At 35.8% G+C, this 22,040-nt stretch overlaps 17 non-coding genes across 17 annotated transcripts; all 17 read right to left on the reverse strand.

Moving 5' to 3' along the window:
* Positions 1 to 1,407: 1,407 nt before the first annotated feature.
* Positions 1,408 to 1,480, reverse strand: TRNAK-UUU (transfer RNA lysine (anticodon UUU)). The gene has a single exon. It is a non-coding gene; the product is annotated as a tRNA-Lys (tRNA).
* A 298-nt stretch (positions 1,481 to 1,778) lies between these two features.
* TRNAK-UUU (transfer RNA lysine (anticodon UUU)) lies at positions 1,779 to 1,851 on the reverse strand. The gene has a single exon. It is a non-coding gene; the product is annotated as a tRNA-Lys (tRNA).
* A 1,788-nt stretch (positions 1,852 to 3,639) lies between these two features.
* On the reverse strand, positions 3,640 to 3,712 carry TRNAK-UUU (transfer RNA lysine (anticodon UUU)). The gene has a single exon. It is a non-coding gene; the product is annotated as a tRNA-Lys (tRNA).
* Positions 3,713 to 4,011: 299 nt separating this feature from the next.
* Positions 4,012 to 4,084, reverse strand: TRNAK-UUU (transfer RNA lysine (anticodon UUU)). Its single transcript has one exon. It is a non-coding gene; the product is annotated as a tRNA-Lys (tRNA).
* Positions 4,085 to 5,868: 1,784 nt separating this feature from the next.
* TRNAK-UUU (transfer RNA lysine (anticodon UUU)) lies at positions 5,869 to 5,941 on the reverse strand. The gene has a single exon. It is a non-coding gene; the product is annotated as a tRNA-Lys (tRNA).
* Positions 5,942 to 6,240: 299 nt separating this feature from the next.
* TRNAK-UUU (transfer RNA lysine (anticodon UUU)) lies at positions 6,241 to 6,313 on the reverse strand. The gene has a single exon. It is a non-coding gene; the product is annotated as a tRNA-Lys (tRNA).
* Positions 6,314 to 6,983: 670 nt separating this feature from the next.
* TRNAK-UUU (transfer RNA lysine (anticodon UUU)) lies at positions 6,984 to 7,056 on the reverse strand. Its single transcript has one exon. It is a non-coding gene; the product is annotated as a tRNA-Lys (tRNA).
* Positions 7,057 to 8,844: 1,788 nt separating this feature from the next.
* Positions 8,845 to 8,917, reverse strand: TRNAK-UUU (transfer RNA lysine (anticodon UUU)). Its single transcript has one exon. It is a non-coding gene; the product is annotated as a tRNA-Lys (tRNA).
* A 1,415-nt stretch (positions 8,918 to 10,332) lies between these two features.
* Positions 10,333 to 10,405, reverse strand: TRNAK-UUU (transfer RNA lysine (anticodon UUU)). Its single transcript has one exon. It is a non-coding gene; the product is annotated as a tRNA-Lys (tRNA).
* Positions 10,406 to 12,563: 2,158 nt separating this feature from the next.
* Positions 12,564 to 12,636, reverse strand: TRNAK-UUU (transfer RNA lysine (anticodon UUU)). Its single transcript has one exon. It is a non-coding gene; the product is annotated as a tRNA-Lys (tRNA).
* Positions 12,637 to 14,329: 1,693 nt separating this feature from the next.
* TRNAK-UUU (transfer RNA lysine (anticodon UUU)) lies at positions 14,330 to 14,402 on the reverse strand. Its single transcript has one exon. It is a non-coding gene; the product is annotated as a tRNA-Lys (tRNA).
* A 1,788-nt stretch (positions 14,403 to 16,190) lies between these two features.
* On the reverse strand, positions 16,191 to 16,263 carry TRNAK-UUU (transfer RNA lysine (anticodon UUU)). Its single transcript has one exon. It is a non-coding gene; the product is annotated as a tRNA-Lys (tRNA).
* A 300-nt stretch (positions 16,264 to 16,563) lies between these two features.
* TRNAK-UUU (transfer RNA lysine (anticodon UUU)) lies at positions 16,564 to 16,636 on the reverse strand. The gene has a single exon. It is a non-coding gene; the product is annotated as a tRNA-Lys (tRNA).
* Positions 16,637 to 16,935: 299 nt separating this feature from the next.
* Positions 16,936 to 17,008, reverse strand: TRNAK-UUU (transfer RNA lysine (anticodon UUU)). The gene has a single exon. It is a non-coding gene; the product is annotated as a tRNA-Lys (tRNA).
* A 1,042-nt stretch (positions 17,009 to 18,050) lies between these two features.
* Positions 18,051 to 18,123, reverse strand: TRNAK-UUU (transfer RNA lysine (anticodon UUU)). The gene has a single exon. It is a non-coding gene; the product is annotated as a tRNA-Lys (tRNA).
* Positions 18,124 to 18,420: 297 nt separating this feature from the next.
* TRNAK-UUU (transfer RNA lysine (anticodon UUU)) lies at positions 18,421 to 18,493 on the reverse strand. The gene has a single exon. It is a non-coding gene; the product is annotated as a tRNA-Lys (tRNA).
* A 673-nt stretch (positions 18,494 to 19,166) lies between these two features.
* TRNAK-UUU (transfer RNA lysine (anticodon UUU)) lies at positions 19,167 to 19,239 on the reverse strand. The gene has a single exon. It is a non-coding gene; the product is annotated as a tRNA-Lys (tRNA).
* Positions 19,240 to 22,040: the final 2,801 nt, after the last annotated feature.

The raw sequence follows: 22,040 nt of genomic DNA on the forward strand, positions 1-22,040 counted from the left end.
TATATAATGCTGTACCCCAAATTGGAATTAATGTACATAAGAATACATCTCCTTTAAGTGAGAGTGTTCAATTAGGGATTTATGGGTTATTCTAGAATATGCAAAGTGTATATCCTATTTCCAGCATAGATCATCTGGGATGCTAATATTTACAGAATAATGGTAAAAGTCGATTGTACATTTGCAGTTTTGGCATTAAGCAAAAATCTAGAAAATCCAAACAAAAGTGTCAATCTCTTAATATCAACATGATACGTATGTGAATGATACATACTTTTCAAAAAAATTCTCCGCCTGAACAGGGACTTGATCCCTGGACCCTCAGATTAAAAGTCTGATGCTCTACCAACTGAGCTATCCAGGCTCTACAGAATATAATACTGTACCTCAAATCGGAATTAATGAACATGTGAATAGATCTGCTTTAAGAGAGAGTGTTCAATTATGGTTTTATGGGTGATTCTAGAATATGCAAAGTGTCTAATCCTATTTCCAGCATAGATCATCTAGGGTGCTAAAAGTTACAGACTAATGGTAAAATTCGATTGTACATTTGCAGTTTTGGCATTAAGCAAAAATCTAGAAAATCCAAACAAAAGTGTCAAACTCTTACGATCAACATGATACGTATGAGAATGATGCAAACGTTTCAAAGCAACTTTCTGCCTGAACAGGAACCTGAACCCTAGACCCTCAGATTAAAAGTCTGATGCTCTACCGACTGAGCTATCCAGGCTCTACAAAATTTAATACTGTACCTCAAATCGGAATTAATGTACATGTGAATAGATCTGCTTTAAGAGAGAGTGTTCAATTATGGTTTTATGGGTGATTCTAGAATATGCAAAGTGTCTAATCCTATTTCCAGCATAGATCATCTAGGGTGCTAATAGTTACAGAATAATGTTAAAATTCGATTGTACATTTGCAGTTTTGGCATTAAGCAAAAGTCTAAAAAATCCAAACAAAAGTGTCAAACTCTTACGATCAACATGATACGTATGTGAATGATACATACTTTTCAAAAAAATTCTCTGCCTTAACAGGGACTTGAACCCTGGACCCTCAGATTAAAAGTCTGATGCTCTACCGACTGAGCTATCCAGGCTCTAAAAAATATCATACTGTACCTCAAATCGGAATTAATGTACATGTGAATAGATCTGCTTTACGAGAGAGTGTTCAATTATGGTTTTATGGGTGATTCTAGAATATGCAAAGTGTCTAATCCTATTTCCAGCATAGATCATCTAGGGTGCTAATAGTTACAGAATAATGGTAAAATTCGATTGTACATTTGCAGTTTTGGCATTATGCAAAAATCTAGAAAATCCAAACAAAAGTGTCAAACTCTCACGATCATGATGATACGTATGTGAATGATGCATACTTTTCCAAGAAAGTCGTCGCCTGAACAGGGACTTGAACCCTGGACCCTCAGATTAAAAGTCTGATGCTCTACCGACTGAGCTATCCAGGCTCTCTGAAACATAATGCTGTACCCCAAATTGGAATTAATGTATATAAGAATAGATCTCCTTTAAGTGAGAGTGTTCAATTAGGGATTTATGGGTGATTCTAGAATATGAAAGTGTCTATCCTATTTCCAGCATAGATCATCTGGGGTGATAATATTTACAGAATAATGGTAAAAGTCGATTGTACATTTGCAGTTTTGGCATTAAGCAAAAATCTAGAAAATCCAAACAAAAGTTTCAAAGTTTTATGATCAACATCATACGTATATGAATGATGCATACTTTTCAAAGCAACTTCTCCGCCTGAACAGGGACTTGAACCCTGGACCCTCAGATTAAAAGTCTGATGCTCTACCGACTGAGCTATCCAGGCTCTACAGAATATAATACTGTACCCCAAATCAGAATTAATGTACATATGAATACATCTCCTTTAAGTGAGAGTGTTCAATTAGGGATTCATGGGTGATTCTAGAATATGCAAAGTGTCTAATCCTATTTCCAGCATAGATCATCTAGGGTGCTAATAGTTACAGAATAATGGTAAAAGTCGATTGTACATTTGCAGTTTTGGCATTAAGCAAAAATCTAGAAAATGCAAACAAAAGAGTCAAACTCTTAAGATCAACATGATACGTATGTGAATGATACATACTTTTCAAAAAAAAATTCTGCCTGAACAGGTACTTGAACCCTGGACCCTCAGATTAAAAGTCTGATGCTCTACCGACTGAGCTATCCAGGCTCTACAAAATAAAGTACTGTACCTCAAATCGGAATTAATGTACATGTGAATAGATCTGCTTTAAGAGAGAGTTTTCAATTATGGTTTTATGGGTGATTATAGAATATGCAAAGTGTCTAATCCTATTTCCAGCATAGATCATCTAGGGTGCTAATAGTTACAGAATAATGGTAAAAGTCGATTGTACATTTGCAGTTTTGGTATTAAGCAAAAATCTAGAAAATCCAAACAAAAGTGTCAAACTCTTACGATCAAGATGATACGAATGTGAATTATGCATACTTTGCAAAGCAATTCTCCGCCTAAACAGGGACTTGAACCCTGGACCCTCAGATTAAAAGTCTGATGCTCTACCGACTGAGCTATTCAGGCCCTCCGAAATATAATGCTGTACCCCAAATCGGAATTAATGTACATAAGAATACATCTCCTTTAAGTGAGAGTGTTCAATTAGGGATTTATGGGTTATTCTAGAATATGCAAAGTGTCTATCCTATTTCCAGCATAGATCATCTGGGATGCTAATATTTACAGAATAATGGTAAAAGTCGATTGTACATTTGCAGTTTTGGCTTTAAGCAAAATTCTAGAAAATCCAAACAAAAGTGTCAATCTCTTAATATCAACATGATACGTATGTGAATGATACATACTTTTCAAAAAAATTCTCCGCCTGAACAGGGACTTGAACCCTGGACCCTCTGATTAAAAGTCTGATGCGCTACCGACTGAGCTACCCAGGCTCTAAAAAATATAATACTGTACCTCAAATCGGAATTAATGTACATGTGAATAGATCTGCTTTAAGAGAGAGTGTTCAATTATGGTTTCATGGGTGATTCTAGAATATGCAAAGTGTTTAATCCTATTTCCAGCACAGATCATCTAGGGTGCTAATAGTTACAGAATAATGTTAAAATTCGATTGTACATTTGCAGTTTTGGCATTAAGCAAAAATCTAAAAAATCCAAACAAAAGTGTCAAACTCTTACGATTAACATGATACGTATGTGAATGATACATACTTTTCAAAAAAATTCTCCGCCTGAACAGAGACTTGAACGCTGGACCCTCAGATTAAAAGTCTGATGCTCTACCGACTGAGCTATCCAGGCTCTAAAAAATGTAATACTGTACCTCAAATCGGAATTAATGTACATGTGAATAGATCTGCTTTACGAGAGAGTGTTCAATTATGGTTTTATGGGTGATTCTAGAATATGCAAAGTGTCTAATCCTATTTCCAGCATAGATCATCTAGAGTGCTAATAGTTACAGAATAATGGTAAAATTCGATTGTACATTTGCAGTTTTGGCATTAAGCAAAAATCTAGAAAATCCAAACAAAAGTTCCAAACTTTTAATGATGAACATCATACGAATATGAATGATGCATACTTTTCAAAGCAACTTCTACGCCTGAACAGGGACTTGAACCCTGGACCCTCAGATTAAAAGTCTGATGCTCTACCGACTGAGCTATCCAGGCTCTCCAAAACATAATGCTGTACCCCAAATTGGAATTAATGTACATAAGAATACATCTCCTTTAAGTGAGAGTGTTCAATTAGGGATTCATGGGTGATTCTAGAATATGCAAAGTGTCTAATCCTATTTCCAGCACAGATCATCTAGGGTGCTAATAGTTACAGAATAATGGTAAAAGTTGATTGTACATTCGCAGTTTTGGCATTAAGCAAAAATCTAGAAAATCCAAACAAAAGTGTCAAACTCTTACGATCATGATGATACGTATGTGAATGATGCATACTTTTCCAAGAAATTCTTCGCCTGAACAGGGACTTGAACCCTGGACCCTCAGATTAAAAGTCTGATGCTCTACCGACTGAGCTATCCAGGCTCTCTGAAACATAATGCTGTACCCCAAATTGGAATTAATGTATATAAGAATAGATCTCCTTTAAGTGAGAGTGTTCAATTAGGGATTTATGGGTGATTCTAGAATATGAAAGTGTCTATCCTATTTCCAGCATAGATCATCTGGGGTGATAATATTTACAGAATAATGGTAAAAGTCGATTGTACATTTGCAGTTTTGGCATTAAGCAAAAATCTAGAAAATCCAAACAAAAGTGTCAATCTCTTAATATCAACATGATACGTATGTGAATGATACATAATTTTCAAAAAAATTCTCCGCCTGAACAGGGACTTGAAGCCTGGACCCTCAGATTAAAAGTCTGATGTTCTACCGACTGAGCTATCCAGGCTCTAAAAAATAAAAATACTGTACCTCAAATCGGAATTAATGTACATGTGAATAGATCTGCTTTAAGCGAGAGTGTTCAATTATGGTTTTATGGGTGATTCTAGAATATGCAAAGTGTCTAATCCTATTTCCAGCATAGATCATCTAGGGTGCTAAAAGTTACAGAATAATGGTAAAATTCGATTGTACATTTGCAGTTTTGGCATTAAGCAAAAATCTAGAAAATCCAAACAAAAGTTTCAAACTCTTTTGATCAACATCATACGTATGTGAATGATGCATACTTTTCAAAGCAACTCTCCGCCTGAACAGGGACTTGAACCCTGGACACTCAGATTAAAAGTTTGATGCTTTACCGACTGAGCTATCCAGGGTCTACAAAATATAATACTGTACCTCAAATCGGAATTAATGTACATGTGAATAGATCTGCTTTAAGCGAGAGTGTTCAATTATGGTTTTATGGGTGATTCTAGAATATGCAAAGTGTCTAATCCTATTTCCAGCATAGACCATCTAGGGTGCTAAAAGTTACAGAATAATGGTAAAATTCGATTGTACATTTGCAGTTTTGGCATTAAGCAAAAATCTAGAAAATCCAAACAAAAGTTTCAAACTCTTTTGATCAACATCATACCTATGTGAATGATGCATACTTTTCAAAGCAACTCTCCGCCTGAACAGGGACTTGAACCCTGGACCCTCAGATTAAAAGATTGATGCTCTACCGACTGAGCTATCCAGGATCTACAAAATATAATACTGTACCTCAAATCGGAATTAATGTACATGTGAATAGATCTGCTTTAAGAGAGAGTGTTCAATTATGGTTTCATGGGTGATTCTAGAATATGCAAAGTGTTTAATCCTATTTCCAGCACAGATCATCTAGGGTGCTAATAGTTACAGAATAATGTTAAAATTCGATTGTACATTTGCAGTTTTGGCATTAAGCAAAAATCTAAAAAATCCAAACAAAAGTGTCAAACTCTTACGATCATGATGATACGTATGTGAATGATGCATACTTTTCCAAGAAATTCTTCGCCTGAACAGGGACTTGAAACCTGGACCCTCAGACTAAAAGTCTGATGCTCTACCGACTGAGCTATCCAGGGTCTCTGAAACATAATGCTGTACCTCAAATTGGAATTAATGTATATAAGAATAGATCTCCTTTAAGTGAGAGTGTTCAATTAGGGATTTATGGGTTATTCTAGAATATGAAAGTGTCTACCCTATTTCCAGCATAGATCATCTGGGGTGATAATATTTACAGAATAATGGTAAAAGTCGATTGTACATTTGCAGTTTTGGCATTAAGCAAAAATCTAAAAAATGCAAACAAAAGTCTCAAACTCTTAAGATCAACATGATACGTATGTGAATGATACATACTTTTCAAAAAAATTCTCCGCCTGAACAGGGACTTGAACCCTGGACCCTCAGATTAAAAGTCTGATGCTCTACCGACTGAGCTATCCAGGCTCTACAGAATATAATACTGTACCTCAAATCGGAATTAATGTGCATGTGAATAGATCTGCTTTAAGAGAGTGTGTTCAATTATGGTTTCATGGGTGATTCTAGAATATGCAAAGTGTCTAATCCTATTTCCAGCATAGATCATCTAGGGTGCTAATAGTTACAGAATAATGGTAAAAGTCGATTGTACATTTGCAGTTTTGGCATTAAGCAAAAATCTAGAAAATCCAAACAAAAGTGTCAAACTCTTACGATCAAGATGATACGAATGTGAATTATGCATACTTTTCAAAGCAATTCTCTGCCTGAACAGGGACTTGAACCCTGGACCCTCAGATTAAAAGTCTGATGCTCTACCGACTGAGCTATCCAGGCCCTCCGATATATAATGCTGTACCCCAAATTGGAATTAATGTACATAAGAATACATCTCCTTTAAGTGAGAGTGTTCAATTAGGGATTTATGGGTTATTCTAGAATATGCAAAGTGTCTATCCTATTTCCAGCATAGATCATCTGGGATGCTAATATTTACAGAATAATGGTAAAAGTCGATTGTACATTTGCAGTTTTGGCATTAAGCAAAAATCTAGAAAATCCAAACAAAAGTGTCAATCTCTTAATATCAACATGATACGTATGTGAATGATACATACTTTTCAAAGCAACTCTCCGCCTGAACAGGGACTTGAACCCTGGACCCTCAGATTAAAAGTGCGATGCTCTACCGACTGAGCTATCCAGGCTCTACAAAATATAATATTGTACCTCAAATCGGAATTAATGTACATGTGAATAGATCTGCTTTAAGAGAGAGTGTTCAATTATGGTTTCATGGGTGATTCTAGAATATGCAAAGTGTTTAATCCTATTTCCAGCACAGATCATCTAGGGTGCTAATAGTTGCAGAATAATGTTAAAATTCGATTGTACATTTGCAGTTTTGGCATTAAGCAAAAATCTAAAAAATCCAAACAAAAGTGTCAAACTCTTACGATCAACATGATACGTATGTGAATGATACATACTTTTCAAAAACATTCTTTGCCTGAACAGGGACTTGAACCCTGGACCCTCAGATTAAAAGTCTGATGCTCTACCGACTGAGCTATCCAGGCTCTAAAAAATATAATACTGTACCTCAAATCGGAATTAATGTACATGTGAATAGATCTGCTTTACGAGAGAGTGTTCAATTATGGTTTTATGGGTGATTCTAGAATATGCAAAGTGTCTAATCCTATTTCCAGCATAGATCATCTAGGGTGCTAATAGTTACAGAATAATGGTAAAATTCGATTGTACATTTGCAGTTTTGGCATTAAGCAAAAATCTAGAAAATCCAAACAAAAGTTTCAAACTTTTATGATGAACATCATACGTATATGAATGATGCATACTTTTCAAAGCAACTTCTCCGCCTAAACAGGGACTTGAACCCTGGACCCTCAGATTAAAAGTCTGATGCTCTACCGACTGAGCTATCCAGGCTCTCCAAAACATAATGCTGTACCCCAAATCGGAATTAATGTACATAAGAATACATCTCCTTTAAGTGAGAGTGGTCAATTAGGGATTCATGGGTGATTCTAGAATATGCAAAGTGTCTAATCCTATTTCCAGCATAGATCATCTAGGGTGCTAATAGTTACAGAATAATGGTAAAAGTCGATTGTACATTTGCAGTTTTGGCATTAAGCAAAAATCTAGAAAATGCAAACAAAAGAGTCAAACTCTTACGATCATGATGATACGTATGTGAATGATGCATACTTTTCCAAAGAAATTCTTCGCCTGAACAGGGACTTAAACCCTGGACCCTCAGATTAAAAGTCTGATGCTCTACCAACTGAGCTATCCAGTTTCTCTAAAACATACTGCTGTACTCCAAATTGAAATTAATGTATATAAGAATAGATCTCCTTTACGTGAGAGTGTTCAATTAGGGATTTATGGGTGATTCTAGAATATGAAAGTGTCTATCCTATTTCCAGCATAGATCATCTGGGGTGATAATATTTACAGAATAATGGTAAAAGTCGATTGTACATTTGCAGTTTTGGCATTAAGCAAAAATCTAGAAAATGCAAACAAAAGAGTCAAACTCTTAAGATCAACATGATACGTATGTGAATGATACATACTTTTCAAAAAAATTCTCCGCCTGAACAGGGACTTGAACCCTGGACCCTCAGATTAAAAGTCTGATGTCATACCGACTGAGCTATCCAGGCTCTACGAAATAAAATACTGTACCTCAAATCGGAATTAATGTACATGTGAATAGATCTGCTTTAAGAGAGAGTTTTCAATTATGGTTTTATGGGTGATTCTAGAATATGCAAAGTGTCTAATCCTATTTCCAGCATAGATCATCTAGGGTGCTAATAGTTACAGAATAATGGTAAAATTCGATTGTACATTTGCAGTTTTGGCATTAAGCAAAAATCTAGAAAATCCATACAAAAGTTTCAAACTTTTATGATCAACATCATACGTATATGAATGATGCATACTTTTCAAAGCAACTTCTCCGCCTGAACAGGAACTTGAACCCTGGACCCTCAGATTAAAAGTCTGATGCTCTACCGACTGAGCTATCCAGGCTCTCCAAAACATAATGCTGTACCCCAAATCGGAATTAATGAACATAAGAATACATCTCCTTTAAGAGAGAGTGGTCAATTAGGGATTCATGGGTGATTCTAGAATATGCAAAGTGTCTAATCCTATTTCCAGCATAGATCATCTAGGGTGCTAATAGTTACAGAATAATGGTAAAAGTCGATTGTACATTTGCAGTTTTGGCATTAAGCAAAAATCTAGAAAATCCAAACAAAAGTGTCAAACTCTTACGATCATGATGATACGTATGTGAATGATGCATACTTTTCCAAGAAATTCTTCGCCTGAACAGGGACTTGAACCCTGGACCCTCAGATTAAAAGTCTGATGCTCTACCGACTGAGCTATCCAGGCTCTCTGAAACATAATGCTGTACCCCAAATTGGAATTAATGTATATAAGAATAGATCTCCTTTAAGTGAGAGTGTTCAATTAGGGATTTATGGGTGATTCTAGAATATGAAAGTGTCTATCCTATTTCCAGCATAGATCATCTGGGGTGATAATATTTACAGAATAATGGTAAAAGTCGATTGTACATTTGCAGTTTTGGCATTAAGCAAAAGTCTAGAAAATGCAAACAAAAGAGTCAAACTCTTAAGATCAACATGATACGTATGTGAATGATACATACTTTTCAAAAAAATTCTCCGCCTGAACAGGGACTTGAATCCTGGACCCTCAGATTAAAAGTCTGATGCTCTACCGACTGAGCTATCCAGGCTCTAAAAAATAAAAATACTGTACCTCAAATCGAAATTAATGTACATGTGAATAGATCTGCTTTAAGAGAGAGTGTTCAATTATGGTTTTATGGGTGATTCTAGAATATGCAAAGTGTCTAATCCTATTTCCAGCATAGATCATCTAGGGTGCTAAAAGTTACAGAATAATGGTAAAATTCGATTGTACATTTGCAGTTTTGGCATTAAGCAAAAATCTAGAAAATCCAAACAAAAGTTTCAAACTCTTTTGATCAACATCATACGTATGTGAATGATGCATACTTTTCAAAGCAACTCTCCGCCTGAACAGGGACTTGAACCCTGGACCCTCAGATTAAAAGTTCGATGCTTTACCGACTGAGCTATCCAAGATCTATAAAATATAATACTGTACCTCAAATCGGAATTAATGTACATGTGAATAGATCTGCTTTAAGCGAGAGTGTTCAATTATGGTTTTATGGGTGATTCTAGAATATGCAAAGTGTCTAATCCTATTTCCAGCATAGATCATCTAGGGTGCTAAAAGTTACAGAATAATGGTAAAATTCGATTGTACATTTGCAGTTTTGGCATTAAGCAAAAATCTAGAAAATCCAAACAAAAGTTTCAAACTCTTTTGATCAACATCATACGTATGTGAATGATGCATACTTTTCAAAGCAACTCTCCGCCTGAACAGGGACTTGAACCCTGGACCCTCAGATTAAAAGATCGATGCTCTACCGACTGAGCTATCCAGGATCTACAAAATATAATACTGTACCTCAAATCGGAATTAATGTACATGTGAATAGATCTGCTTTAAGAGAGAGTGTTCAATTATGGTTTCATGGGTGATTCTAGAATATGCAAAGTGTTTAATCCTATTTCCAGCACAGATCATCTAGGGTGCTAATAGTTACAGAATAATGTTAAAATTCGATTGTACATTTGCAGTTTTGGCATTAAGCAAAAATCTAGAAAATCCAAACAAAAGTTTCAAACTTTTACAATCAACATCATACGTATATGAATGATGCACACTTTTCAAAGCAACTTCTCCGCCTGAACAGGGACTTGAACCCTGGACCCTCAGATTAAAAGTCTGATGCTCTACCGACTGAGCTATCCAGGCTCTCCCAAACATAATGCTGTACCCCAAATCGGAATTAATGTACATAAGAATACATCTCCTTTAAGTGAGAGTGTTCAATTAGGGATTCATGGGTGATTCTAGAATATGCAAAGTGTCTAATCCTATTTCCAGCATAGATCATCTAGGGTGCTAATAGTTACAGAATAATGGTAAAAGTCGATTGTACATTTGCAGTTTTGGCATTAAGCAAAAATCTAGAAAATCCAAACAAAAGTGTCAAACTCTTACGATCATGATGATACGTATGTGAATGATGCATACTTTTCCAAGAAATTCTTCGCCTGAACAGGGACTTGAACCGTGGACCCTCAGATTAAAAGTCTGATGCTCTACCGACTGAGCTATCCAGGCTCTCTGAAACATAATGCTGTACCCCAAATTGGAATTAATGTATATAAGAATAGATCTCCTTTAAGTGAGAGTGTTCAATTAGGGATTTATGGGTGATTCTAGAATATGAAAGTGTCTATACTATTTCCAGCATAGATCATCTGGGGTGATAATATTTACAGAATAATGGTAAAAGTCGATTGTACATTTGCAGTTTTGGCATTAAGCAAAAATCTAAAAAATGCAAACAAAAGTCTCAAACTCTTAAGATCAACATGATACGTATGTGAATGATACATACTTTTCAAAAAAATTCTCTGCCTGAACAGGGACTTGAACCATGGACCCTAAGATTAAAAGTCTGATGCTCTACCGACTGAGATATCCAGGCTCTACAGAATATAACACTGTACCTCAAATCGGAATTAATGTGCATGTGAATAGCTCTGCTTTAAGCGAGAGTGTTCAATTATGGTTTTATGGGTGATTCTAGAATATGCAAAGTGTCTAATCCTATTTCCAGCATAGATCATCTAGGGTGCTAAAAGTTACAGAATAATGGTAAAATTCGATTGTACATTTGCAGTTTTGGCATTAAGCAAAAATCTAGAAAATCCAAACAAAAGTTTCAAACTCTTTTGATCAACATCATACGTATGTGAATGATGCATACTTTTCAAAGCAACTCTCCGCCTGAACAGGGACTTGAACCCTGGACCCTCAGATTAAAAGTTCGATGCTCTACCGACTGAGCTATCCAGGCTCTACAAAATATAATACTGTACCTCAAATCGGAATTAATGTACATGTGAATAGATCTGCTTTAAGAGAGAGTGTTCAATTATGGTTTCATGGGTGATTCAAGAATATGCAAAGTGTTTAAACCTATTTCCAGCACAGATCATATAGGGTGCTAATAGTTACAGAATAATGTTAAAATTCGATTGTACATTTGCAGTTTTGGCATTAAGCAAAAATCTAAAAAATCCAAACAAAAGTGTCAAACTCTTACGATCAACATGATACGTATGTGAATGATACATACTTTTCAAAAAAATTCTCCGCCTTAACAGAGACTTGAACCCTGGACCCTCAGATTAAAAGTCTGATGCTCTACCGACTGAGCTATTCAGGCTCTAAAAAATATAATACTGTACCTCAAATCGGAATTAATGTACATGTGAATAGATCTGCTTTACGAGAGAGTGTTCAATTATGGTTTTATGGGTGATTCTAGAATATGCAAAGTGTCTACTTCTATTTCCAGCATAGATAATCTAGGGTGCTAATAGTTACAGAATAATGGTAAAATTCGATTGTACATTTGCAGTTTTGGCATTAAGCAAAAATCTAGAAAATCCAAACAAAAGTTCCAAACTTTTATGATGAACATCATACGTATATGAATGATGCATACTTTTCAAAGCAACTTCTACGCCTGAACAGGGACTTGAACCCTGGACCCTCAGATTAAAAGTATGATGATCTACCGACTGAGCTATCCAGGCTCTCCAAAACATAATGCTGTACCCCAAATTGGAATTAATGTACATAAGAATACATCTCCTTTAAGTGAGAGTGTTCAATTAGGGATTCATGGGTGATTCTAGAATATGCAAAGTGTCTAATCCTATTTCCAGCACAGATCATCTAGGGTGCTAATAGTTACAGAATAATGGTAAAAGTTGATTGTACATTTGCAGTTTTGACATTAAGCAAAAATCTAGAAAATCCATACAAAAGTGTCAAACTCTTACGATCATGATGATACGTATGTGAATGATGCATACTTTTCCAAGAAATTCTTTGCCTGAACAGGGACTTGAACCCTGGACCCTCAGATTAAAAGTCTGATGCTCTACCGACTGAGCTATCCAGGCTCTCTGAAACATAATGCTGTACCCCAAATTGGAATTAATGTATATAAGAATAGATCTCCTTTAAGTGAGAGTGTTCAATTAGGGATTTATGGGTGATTCTAGAATATGAAAGTGTCTATCCTATTTCCAGCATAGATCATCTGGGGTGATAATATTTACAGAATAATGGTAAAAGTCGATTGTACATTTGCAGTTTTGGCATTAAGCAAAAATCTAGATAATCCAAACAAAAGTGTTAATCTCTTAATATCAACATGATACGTATGTGAATGATACATACTTTTCAAAAAAATTCTCCGCCTGAACAGGGACTTGAACCCTGGACCCTCAGATTAAAAGTCTGATGTTCTACCGACTGAGCTATCCAGGCTATAAAAAAAAAAATACTGTACCTCAAATCGGAATTAATGTACATGTGAATAGATCTGCTTTAAGAGAGAGTGTTCAATTATGGTTTTATGGGTGATTCTAGAATATGCAAAGTGTCTAATCCTATTTCCAGCATAGATCATCTAGGGTGCTAAAAGTTACAGAATAATGGTAAAATTCGATTGTACATTTGCAGTTTTGGCATTAAGCAAAAATCTAGAAAATCCAAACAAAAGTTTCAAACTCTTTTGATCAACATCATACGTATGTGAATGATGCATACTTTTCAAAGCAACTCTCCGCCTGAACAGGGACTTGAACCCTGGACCCTCAGATTAAAAGTTCGATGCTTTACCAACTGAGCTATCCAGGATCTACAAAACATAATACTGTACCTCAAATCGAAATTAATGTACATTTGCAGTTTTGGCATTAAGCAAAAATCTAGAAAATCCAAACAAAAGTGTCAAACTCTTACGATCATGATGATACGAATGTGAATTATGCATACTTAGCAAAGCAATTCTCTGCCTGAACAGGGACTTGAACCCTGGACGCTCAGATTAAAAGTCTGATGCTCTACCGACTGAGCCATCCAGGCCCTCCGAAATATAATGCTGTACCCCAAATCGGAATTAATGTACATAAGAATACATCTCCTTTAAGTGAGAGTGTTCAATTAGGGATTTATGGGTTATTCTAGAATATGCAAAGTGTCTATCCTATTTCCAGCATAGATCATCTGGGATGCTAATATTTACAGAATACTGGTAAAAGTCGAATGTACATTTGCAGTTTTGGCATTAAGCAAAAATCTAGAAAATCCAAACAAAAGTTTCCAACTCTTTTGATCAACATCATACGTATGTGAATGATGCATACTTTTCAAAGCAACTCTCCGCTTGAACAGGGACTTGAACCCTGGACCCTCAGATTAAAAGTCTGATGCTCTACCGACTGAACAGGGACTTGAACCCTGGACCCTCAGATTAAAAGTCTGATGCTCTACCGACTGAGCTATCCAGGCTCTCTGAAACATAATGCTGTACCCCAAATTGGAATTAATGTATATAAGAATAGATCTCCTTTAAGTGAGAGTGTTCAATTAGGGATTTATGGGTGATTCTAGAATATGAAAGTGTCTATCCTATTTCCAGCATAGATCATCTGGGGTGATAATATTTACAGAATATTGGTAAAAGTCGATTGTACATTTACAGTTTTGGCATTAAGCAAAAGTCTAGAAAATGCAAACAAAAGAGTCAAACTCTTAAGATCAACAGGATACGTATGTGAATGATACATACTTTTCAAAAAAATTCTCCGCCTGAACAGGGACTTGAACCCTGGACCCTCAGATTAAAAGTCTGATGCTCTACCGACTGAGCTATCCAGGCTCTCCAAAACATAATGCTGTACCCCAAATCGGAATTAATGTACATAAGAATACATCTCCTTTAAGTGAGAGTGTTCAATCAGGGATTCATGGGTGATTCTAGAATATGCAAAGTGTCTAATCCTATTTCCAGCATAGATCATCTAGGGTGCTAATAGTTACAGAATAATGGTAAAAGTCGATTGTACATTTGCAGTTTTGGCATTAAGCAAAAATCTAGAAAATCCAAACAAAAGTGTCAAACTCTTACGATCATGATGATACGTATGTGAATGATGCATACTTTTCCAAGAAATTCTTCGCCTGAACAGGGACTTTAAACCTGGACCCTCAAATTAAAAGTCTGATGCTCTACCGACTGAGCTATCCAGGCTCTCTGAAACATAATGCTGTACCCCAAATTGGAATTAATGTATATAAGAATAGATCTCCTTTAAGTGAGAGTGTTCAATTAGGGATTTATGGGTGATTCTAGAATATGAAAGTGTCTATCCTATTTCCAGCATAGATCATCTGGGGTGATAATATTTACAGAATAATGGTAAAAGTCGATTGTACATATGCAGTTTTGGCATTAAGCAAAAATCTAGAAAATCCAAACAAAAGTGTCAATCTCTTAATATCAACATGATACGTATGTGAATGATACATAATTTTCAAAAAAATTCTCCGCCTGAACAGGGACTTGAAGCCTGGACCCTCAGATTAAAAGTCTGATGTTCTACCGACTGAGCTATCCAGGCTCTAAAAAATAAAAATACTGTACCTCAAATCGGAATTAATGTACATGTGAATAGATCTGCTTTAAGAGAGAGTGTTCAATTATGGTTTTATGGGTGATTCTAGAATATGCAAAGTGTCTAATCCTATTTCCAGCATAGATCATCTAGGGTGCTAAAAGTTACAGAATAATGGTAAAATTCGATTGTACATTTGCAGTTTTGGCATTAAGCAAAAATCTAGAAAATCCAAACAAAAGTTTCAAACTCTTTTGATCAACATCATACGTATGTGAATGATGCATACTTTTCAAAGCAACTCTCCGCCTGAACAGGGACTTGAACCCTGGACCCTCAGATTAAAAGTTCGATGCTTTACCGACTGAGCTATCCAGGATCTATAAAATATAATACTGTACCTCAAATCGGAATTAATGTACATGTGAATAGATCTGCTTTAAGCGAGAGTGTTCAATTATGGTTTTATGGGTGATTCTAGAATATGCAAAGTGTCTAATCCTATTTCCAGCATAGATCATCTAGGGTGCTAAAAGTTACAGAATAATGGTAAAATTCGATTGTACATTTGCAGTTTTGGCATTAAGCAAAAATCTAGAAAATCCAAACAAAAGTTTCAAACTCTTTTGATCAACATCATACGTATGTGAATGATGCATACTTTTCAAAGCAACTCTCCGCCTGAACAGGGACTTGAACCCTGGACCCTCAGATTAAAAGATTGATGCTCTACCGACTGAGCTATCCAGGATCTACAAAATATAATACTGTACCTCAAATCGGAATTAATGTACATGTGAATAGATCTGCTTTAAGAGAGAGTGTTCAATTATGGTTTCATGGGTGATTCTAGAATATGCAAAGTGTTTAATCCTATTTCCAGCACAGATCATCTAGGGTGCTAATAGTTACAGAATAATGTTAAAATTCGATTGTACATTTGCAGTTTTGGCATTAAGCAAAAATCTAAAAAATCCAAACAAAAGTGTCAAACTCTTATGATCATGATGATACGTATGTGAATGATACATACTTTTCAAAAAAAAATTCTCTGCCTGAACAGGGACTTGAACCCTGGACCCTCAGATTAAAAGTCTGATGCTCTACCGACTGAGCTATCCAGGCTCTAAAAAATAGAATACTGTACCTCAAATCGGAATTAATGTACATGTGAATAGATCTGCTTTACGAGAGAGTGTTCAATTATGGTTTTATGGGTGATTCTAGAATATGCAAAGTGTCTAATCCTATTTCCAGCATAGATCATCTAGAGTGCTAATAGTTACAGAATAATGGTAAAATTCGATTGTACATTTGCAGTTTTGGCATTAAGCAAAAATCTAGAAAATCCAAACAAAAGTTTCAAACTTTTACGATCAACATCATACGTATATGAATGATGCACACTTTTCAAAGCAACTTCTCCGCCTGAACAGGGACTTGAACCCTGGACCCTCAGATTAAAAGTCTGATGCTCTACCGACTGAGCTATCCAGGCTCTCCAAAACATAATGCTGTATCCCAAATTGGAATTAATGTACATAAGAATACATCTCCTTTAAGTGAGAGTGTTCAATTAGGGATTCATGGGTGATTCTAGAATATGCAAAGTGTCTAATCCTATTTCCAGCATAGATCATCTAGGGTGCTAATAGTTACAGAATAATGGTAAAAGTCGATTGTACATTTGCAGTTTTGGCATTAAGCAAAAATCTAGAAAATCCAAACAAAAGTGTCAAACTCTTATGATCATGATGATACGTATGTGAATGATGCATACTTTTCCAAGAAATTCTTCGCCTGAACAGGGACTTGAACCCTGGACCCTCAGATTAAAAGTCTGATGCTCTACCGACTGAGCTATCCAGGCTCTCTGAAACATAATGCTGTACCCCAAATTGGAATTAATGTATATAAGAATAGATCTCCTTTAAGTGAGAGTGTTCAATTAGGGATTTATGGGTGATTCTAGAATATGAAAGTGTCTATACTATTTACAGCATAGATCATCTGGGGTGATAATATTTACAGAATAATGGTAAAAGTCGATTGTACATTTGCAGTTTTGGCATTAAGCAAAAATCTAAAAAATGCAAACAAAAGTCTCAAACTCTTAAGATCAACATGATACGTATGTGAATGATACATACTTTTCAAAAAAATTCTCTGCCTGAACAGGGACTTGAACCATGGACCCTAAGATTAAAAGTCTGATGCTCTACCGACTGAGATATCCAGGCTCTACAGAATATAACACTGTACCTCAAATCGGAATTAATGTGCATGTGAATAGCTCTGCTTTAAGCGAGAGTGTTCAATTATGGTTTTATGGGTGATTCTAGAATATGCAAAGTGTCTAATCCTATTTCCAGCATAGATCATCTAGGGTGCTAAAAGTTACAGAATAATGGTAAAATTCGATTGTACATTTGCAGTTTTGGCATTAAGCAAAAATCTAGAAAATCCAAACAAAAGTTTCAAACTCTTTTGATCAACATCATACGTATGTGAATGATGCATACTTTTCAAAGCAACTTCTCCGCCTGAACAGGGACTTGAACCCTGGACCCTCAGATTAAAAGTCTGATGCTCTACCGAATGAGCTATCCAGGCTCTCCAAAACATAATGCTGTACCCCAAATTGGAATTAATGTACATAAGAATACATCTCCTTTAAGTGAGAGTGTTCAATTAGAGATTCATGGGTGATTCTAGAATATGCAAAGTGTCTAATCCTATTTCCAGCACAGATCATCTAGGGTGCTAACAGTTACAGAATAATGGTAAAAGTTGATTGTACATTTGCAGTTTTGGCATTAAGCAAAAATCTAGAAAATCCAAACAAAAGTGTCAAACTCTTACGATCATGATGATACGTATGTGAATGATGCATACTTTTCCAAGAAATTCTTCGCCTGAACAGGGACTTGAACCCTGGACCCTCAGATTAAAAGTCTGATGCTCTACCGACTGAGCTATCCAGGCTCTCTGAAACATAATGCTGTACCCCAAATTGGAATTAATGTATATAAGAATAGATCTCCTTTAAGTGAGAGTGTTCAATTAGGGATTTATGGGTGATTCTAGAATATGAAAGTGTCTATCCTATTTCCAGCATAGATCATCTGGGGTGATAATATTTACAGAATAATGGTAAAAGTCGATTGTACATTTGCAGTTTTGGCATTAAGCAAAAGTCTAGAAAATGCAAACAAAAGAGTCAAACTCTTACGATCAACATGATACGTATGTGAATGATACATACTTTTCAAAAAAATTCTCCGCCTGAACAGGGACTTGAACCCTGGACCCTCAGATTAAAAGTCTGATGCTCTACCGACTGAGCTATCCAGGCTACAAAAATAATAATACTGTTCCTCAACTCGGAATTAATGTACATGTGAATAGATCTGCTTTAAGCGAGAGTGTTCAATTATGGTTTTATGGGTGATTCTAGAATATGCAAAGTGTCTAATCCTATTTCCATCATAGATCATCTAGGGTGCTAAAAGTTACAGAATAATGGTAAAATTCGATTGTACATTTGCAGTTTTGGCATTAAGCAAAAATCTAGAAAATCCAAACAAAAGTTTCAAACTCTTTTGATCAACATCATACCTATGTGAATGATGCATACTCTTCAAAGCAACTCTCCGCCTGAACAGGGACTTGAACCCTGGACCCTCAGATTAAAAGATCGATGCTCTACCGACTGAGCTATCCAGGCTCTACAAAATATAATACTGTACCTCAAATTGGAATTAATGTGCATGTGAATAGATCTGCTTTAAGAGAGAGTGTTCAATTATGGTTTCATGGGTGATTCTAGAATATGCAAAGTGTTTAATCCTATTTCCAGCACAGATCATCTAGGGTGCTAATAGTTACAGAATAATGTTAAAATTCGATTGTACATTTGCAGTTTTGGCATTAAGCAAAAATCTAGAAAATCCAAACAAAAGTGTCAAACTCTTATGATCATGATGATACGTATGTGAATGATACATACTTTTCAAAAAAAAAATCTCTGCCTGAACAGGGACTTGAACCCTGGACCCTCAGATTAAAAGTCTGATGCTCTACCGACTGAGCTATCCAGGCTCTAAAAAATATAATACTGTACCTCAAATCGGAATTAATGTACATGTGAATAGATCTGCTTTACGAGAGAGTGTTCAATTATGGTTTTATGGGTGATTCTAGAATATGCAAAGTGTCTAATCTTATTTCCAGCATAGATCATCTAGGGTGCTAATAGTTACAGAATAATGGTAAAATTCGATTGGACATTTGCAGTTTTGGCATTAAGCAAAAATCTAGAAAATCCAAACAAAAGTTTCAAACTTTTATGATGAACATCATACGTATATGAATGATGCACACTTTTCAAAGCAACTTCTCCGCCTGAACAGGGACTTGAACCCTGGACCCTCAGATTAAAAGTCTGATGCTTTACCGACTGAGCTATCCAGGCTCTCCAAAACATAATGCTGTACCCCAAATTGGAATTAATGTACATAAGAATACATCTCCTTTAAGTGAGAGTGTTCAATTAGGGATTCATGGGTGATTCTAGAATATGCAAAGTGTCTAATCCTATTTCCAGCATAGATCATCTAGGGTGCTAATAGTTACAGAATAATGGTAAAAGTCGATTGTACATTTGCAGTTTTGGCATTAAGCAAAAATCTAGAAAATCCAAACAAAAGTGTCAAACTCTTATGATCATGATGATACGTATGTGAATGATGCATACTTTTCCAAGAAATTCTTCGCCTGAACAGGGACTTGAACCCTGGACCCTCAGTTTAAAAGTCTGATGCTCTACCGACTGAGCTATCCAGGCTCTCTGAAACATAATGCTGTACCCCAAATTGGAATTAATGTATATAAGAATAGATCTCCTTTAAGTGAGAGTGTTCAATTAGGGATTTATGGGTGATTCTAGAATATGAAAGTGTCTATACTATTTCCAGCATAGATCATCTGGGGTGATAATATTTACAGAATAATGGTAAAAGTCGATTGTACATTTGCAGTTTTGGCATTAAGCAAAAATCTAAAAAATGCAAACAAAAGTCTCAAACTCTTAAGATCAACATGATACGTATGTGAATGATACATACTTTTCAAAAAAATTCTCTGCCTGAACAGGGACTTGAACCATGGACCCTAAGATTAAAAGTCTGATGCTCTACCGACTGAGATATCCAGGCTCTACAGAATATAACACTGTACCTCAAATCGGAATTAATGTGCATGTGAATAGCTCTGCTTTAAGCGAGAGTGTTCAATTATGGTTTTATGGGTGATTCTAGAATATGCAAAGTGTCTAATCCTATTTCCAGCATAGATCATCTAGGGTGCTAAAAGTTACAGAATAATGGTAAAATTCGATTGTACATTTGCAGTTTTGGCATTAAGCAAAAATCTAGAAAATCCAAACAAAAGTTTCAAACTCTTTTGATCAACATCATACGTATGTGAATGATGCATACTTTTCAAAGCAACTCTCCGCCTGAACAGGGACTTGAACCCTGGACCCTCAGATTAAAAGTTCGATGCTCTACCGACTGAGCCATTCAGGCTCTACAAAATTTAATACTGTACCTCAAATCTGAATTAATGTACATGTGAATAGATCTGCTTTAAGAGAGAGTGTTCAATTATGGTTTCATGGGTGATTCTAGAATATGCAAAGTGTTTAATCCTATTTCCAGCACAGATCATCTAGGGTGCTAATAGTTACAGAATAATGTTAAAATTCGATTGTACATTTGCAGTTTTGGCATTAAGCAAAAATCTAAAAAATCCAAACAAAAGTGTCAAACTCTTACGATCAACATGATACGTATGTGAATGATACATACTTTTCAAAAAAATTCTCGGCCTGAACAGGGACTTGAACCCTGGACCCTCAGATTAAAAGTCTGATGCTCTACCGACTGAGCTATCCAGGCTACAAAAATAATAATACTGTTCCTCAACTCGGAATTAATGTACATGTGAATAGATCTGCTTTACAAGAGAGTGTTCAATTATGGTTTTATGGGTGATTCTAGAATATGCAAAGTGTCTAATCCTATTTCCAGCATAGATCATCTAGGGTGCTAATAGTTACAGAATAATGGTAAAAGTCGATTGTACATTTGCAGTTTTGGCATTAAGCAAAAATCTAGAAAATCCAAACAAAAGTGTCAAACTCTTACGATCAAGATGATACGAATGTGAATTATGCATACTTTTCAAAGCAATTCTCTGCCTGAACAGGGACTTGAACCCTGGACCCTCAGATTAAAAGTCTGATGCTCTACCGACTGAGCTATCCAAGCCCTCAGATATATAATGCTGTACCCCAAATTGGAATTAATGTACATAAGAATACATCTCCTTTAAGTGAGAGTGTTCAATTAGGGATTTATGGGTTATTCTAGAATATGCAAAGTGTATATCCTATTTCCAGCATAGATCATCTGGGATGCTAATATTTACAGAATAATGGTAAAAGTCGATTGTACATTTGCAGTTTTGGCATTAAGCAAAAATCTAGAAAATCCAAACAAAAGTGTCAATCTCTTAATATCAACATGATACGTATGTGAATGATACATACTTTTCAAAAAAATTCTCCGCCTGAACAGGGACTTGATCCCTGGACCCTCAGATTAAAAGTCTGATGCTCTACCAACTGAGCTATCCAGGCTCTACAGAATATAATACTGTACCTCAAATCGGAATTAATGAACATGTGAATAGATCTGCTTTAAGAGAGAGTGTTCAATTATGGTTTTATGGGTGATTCTAGAATATGCAAAGTGTCTAATCCTATTTCCAGCATAGATCATCTAGGGTGCTAAAAGTTACAGACTAATGGTAAAATTCGATTGTACATTTGCAGTTTT

The sequence above is a fragment of the Leptodactylus fuscus genome, chromosome 1 (genome assembly GCF_031893055.1).
Source record: "Leptodactylus fuscus isolate aLepFus1 chromosome 1, aLepFus1.hap2, whole genome shotgun sequence".
Lineage (NCBI taxonomy): Eukaryota > Metazoa > Chordata > Amphibia > Anura > Leptodactylidae > Leptodactylus > Leptodactylus fuscus.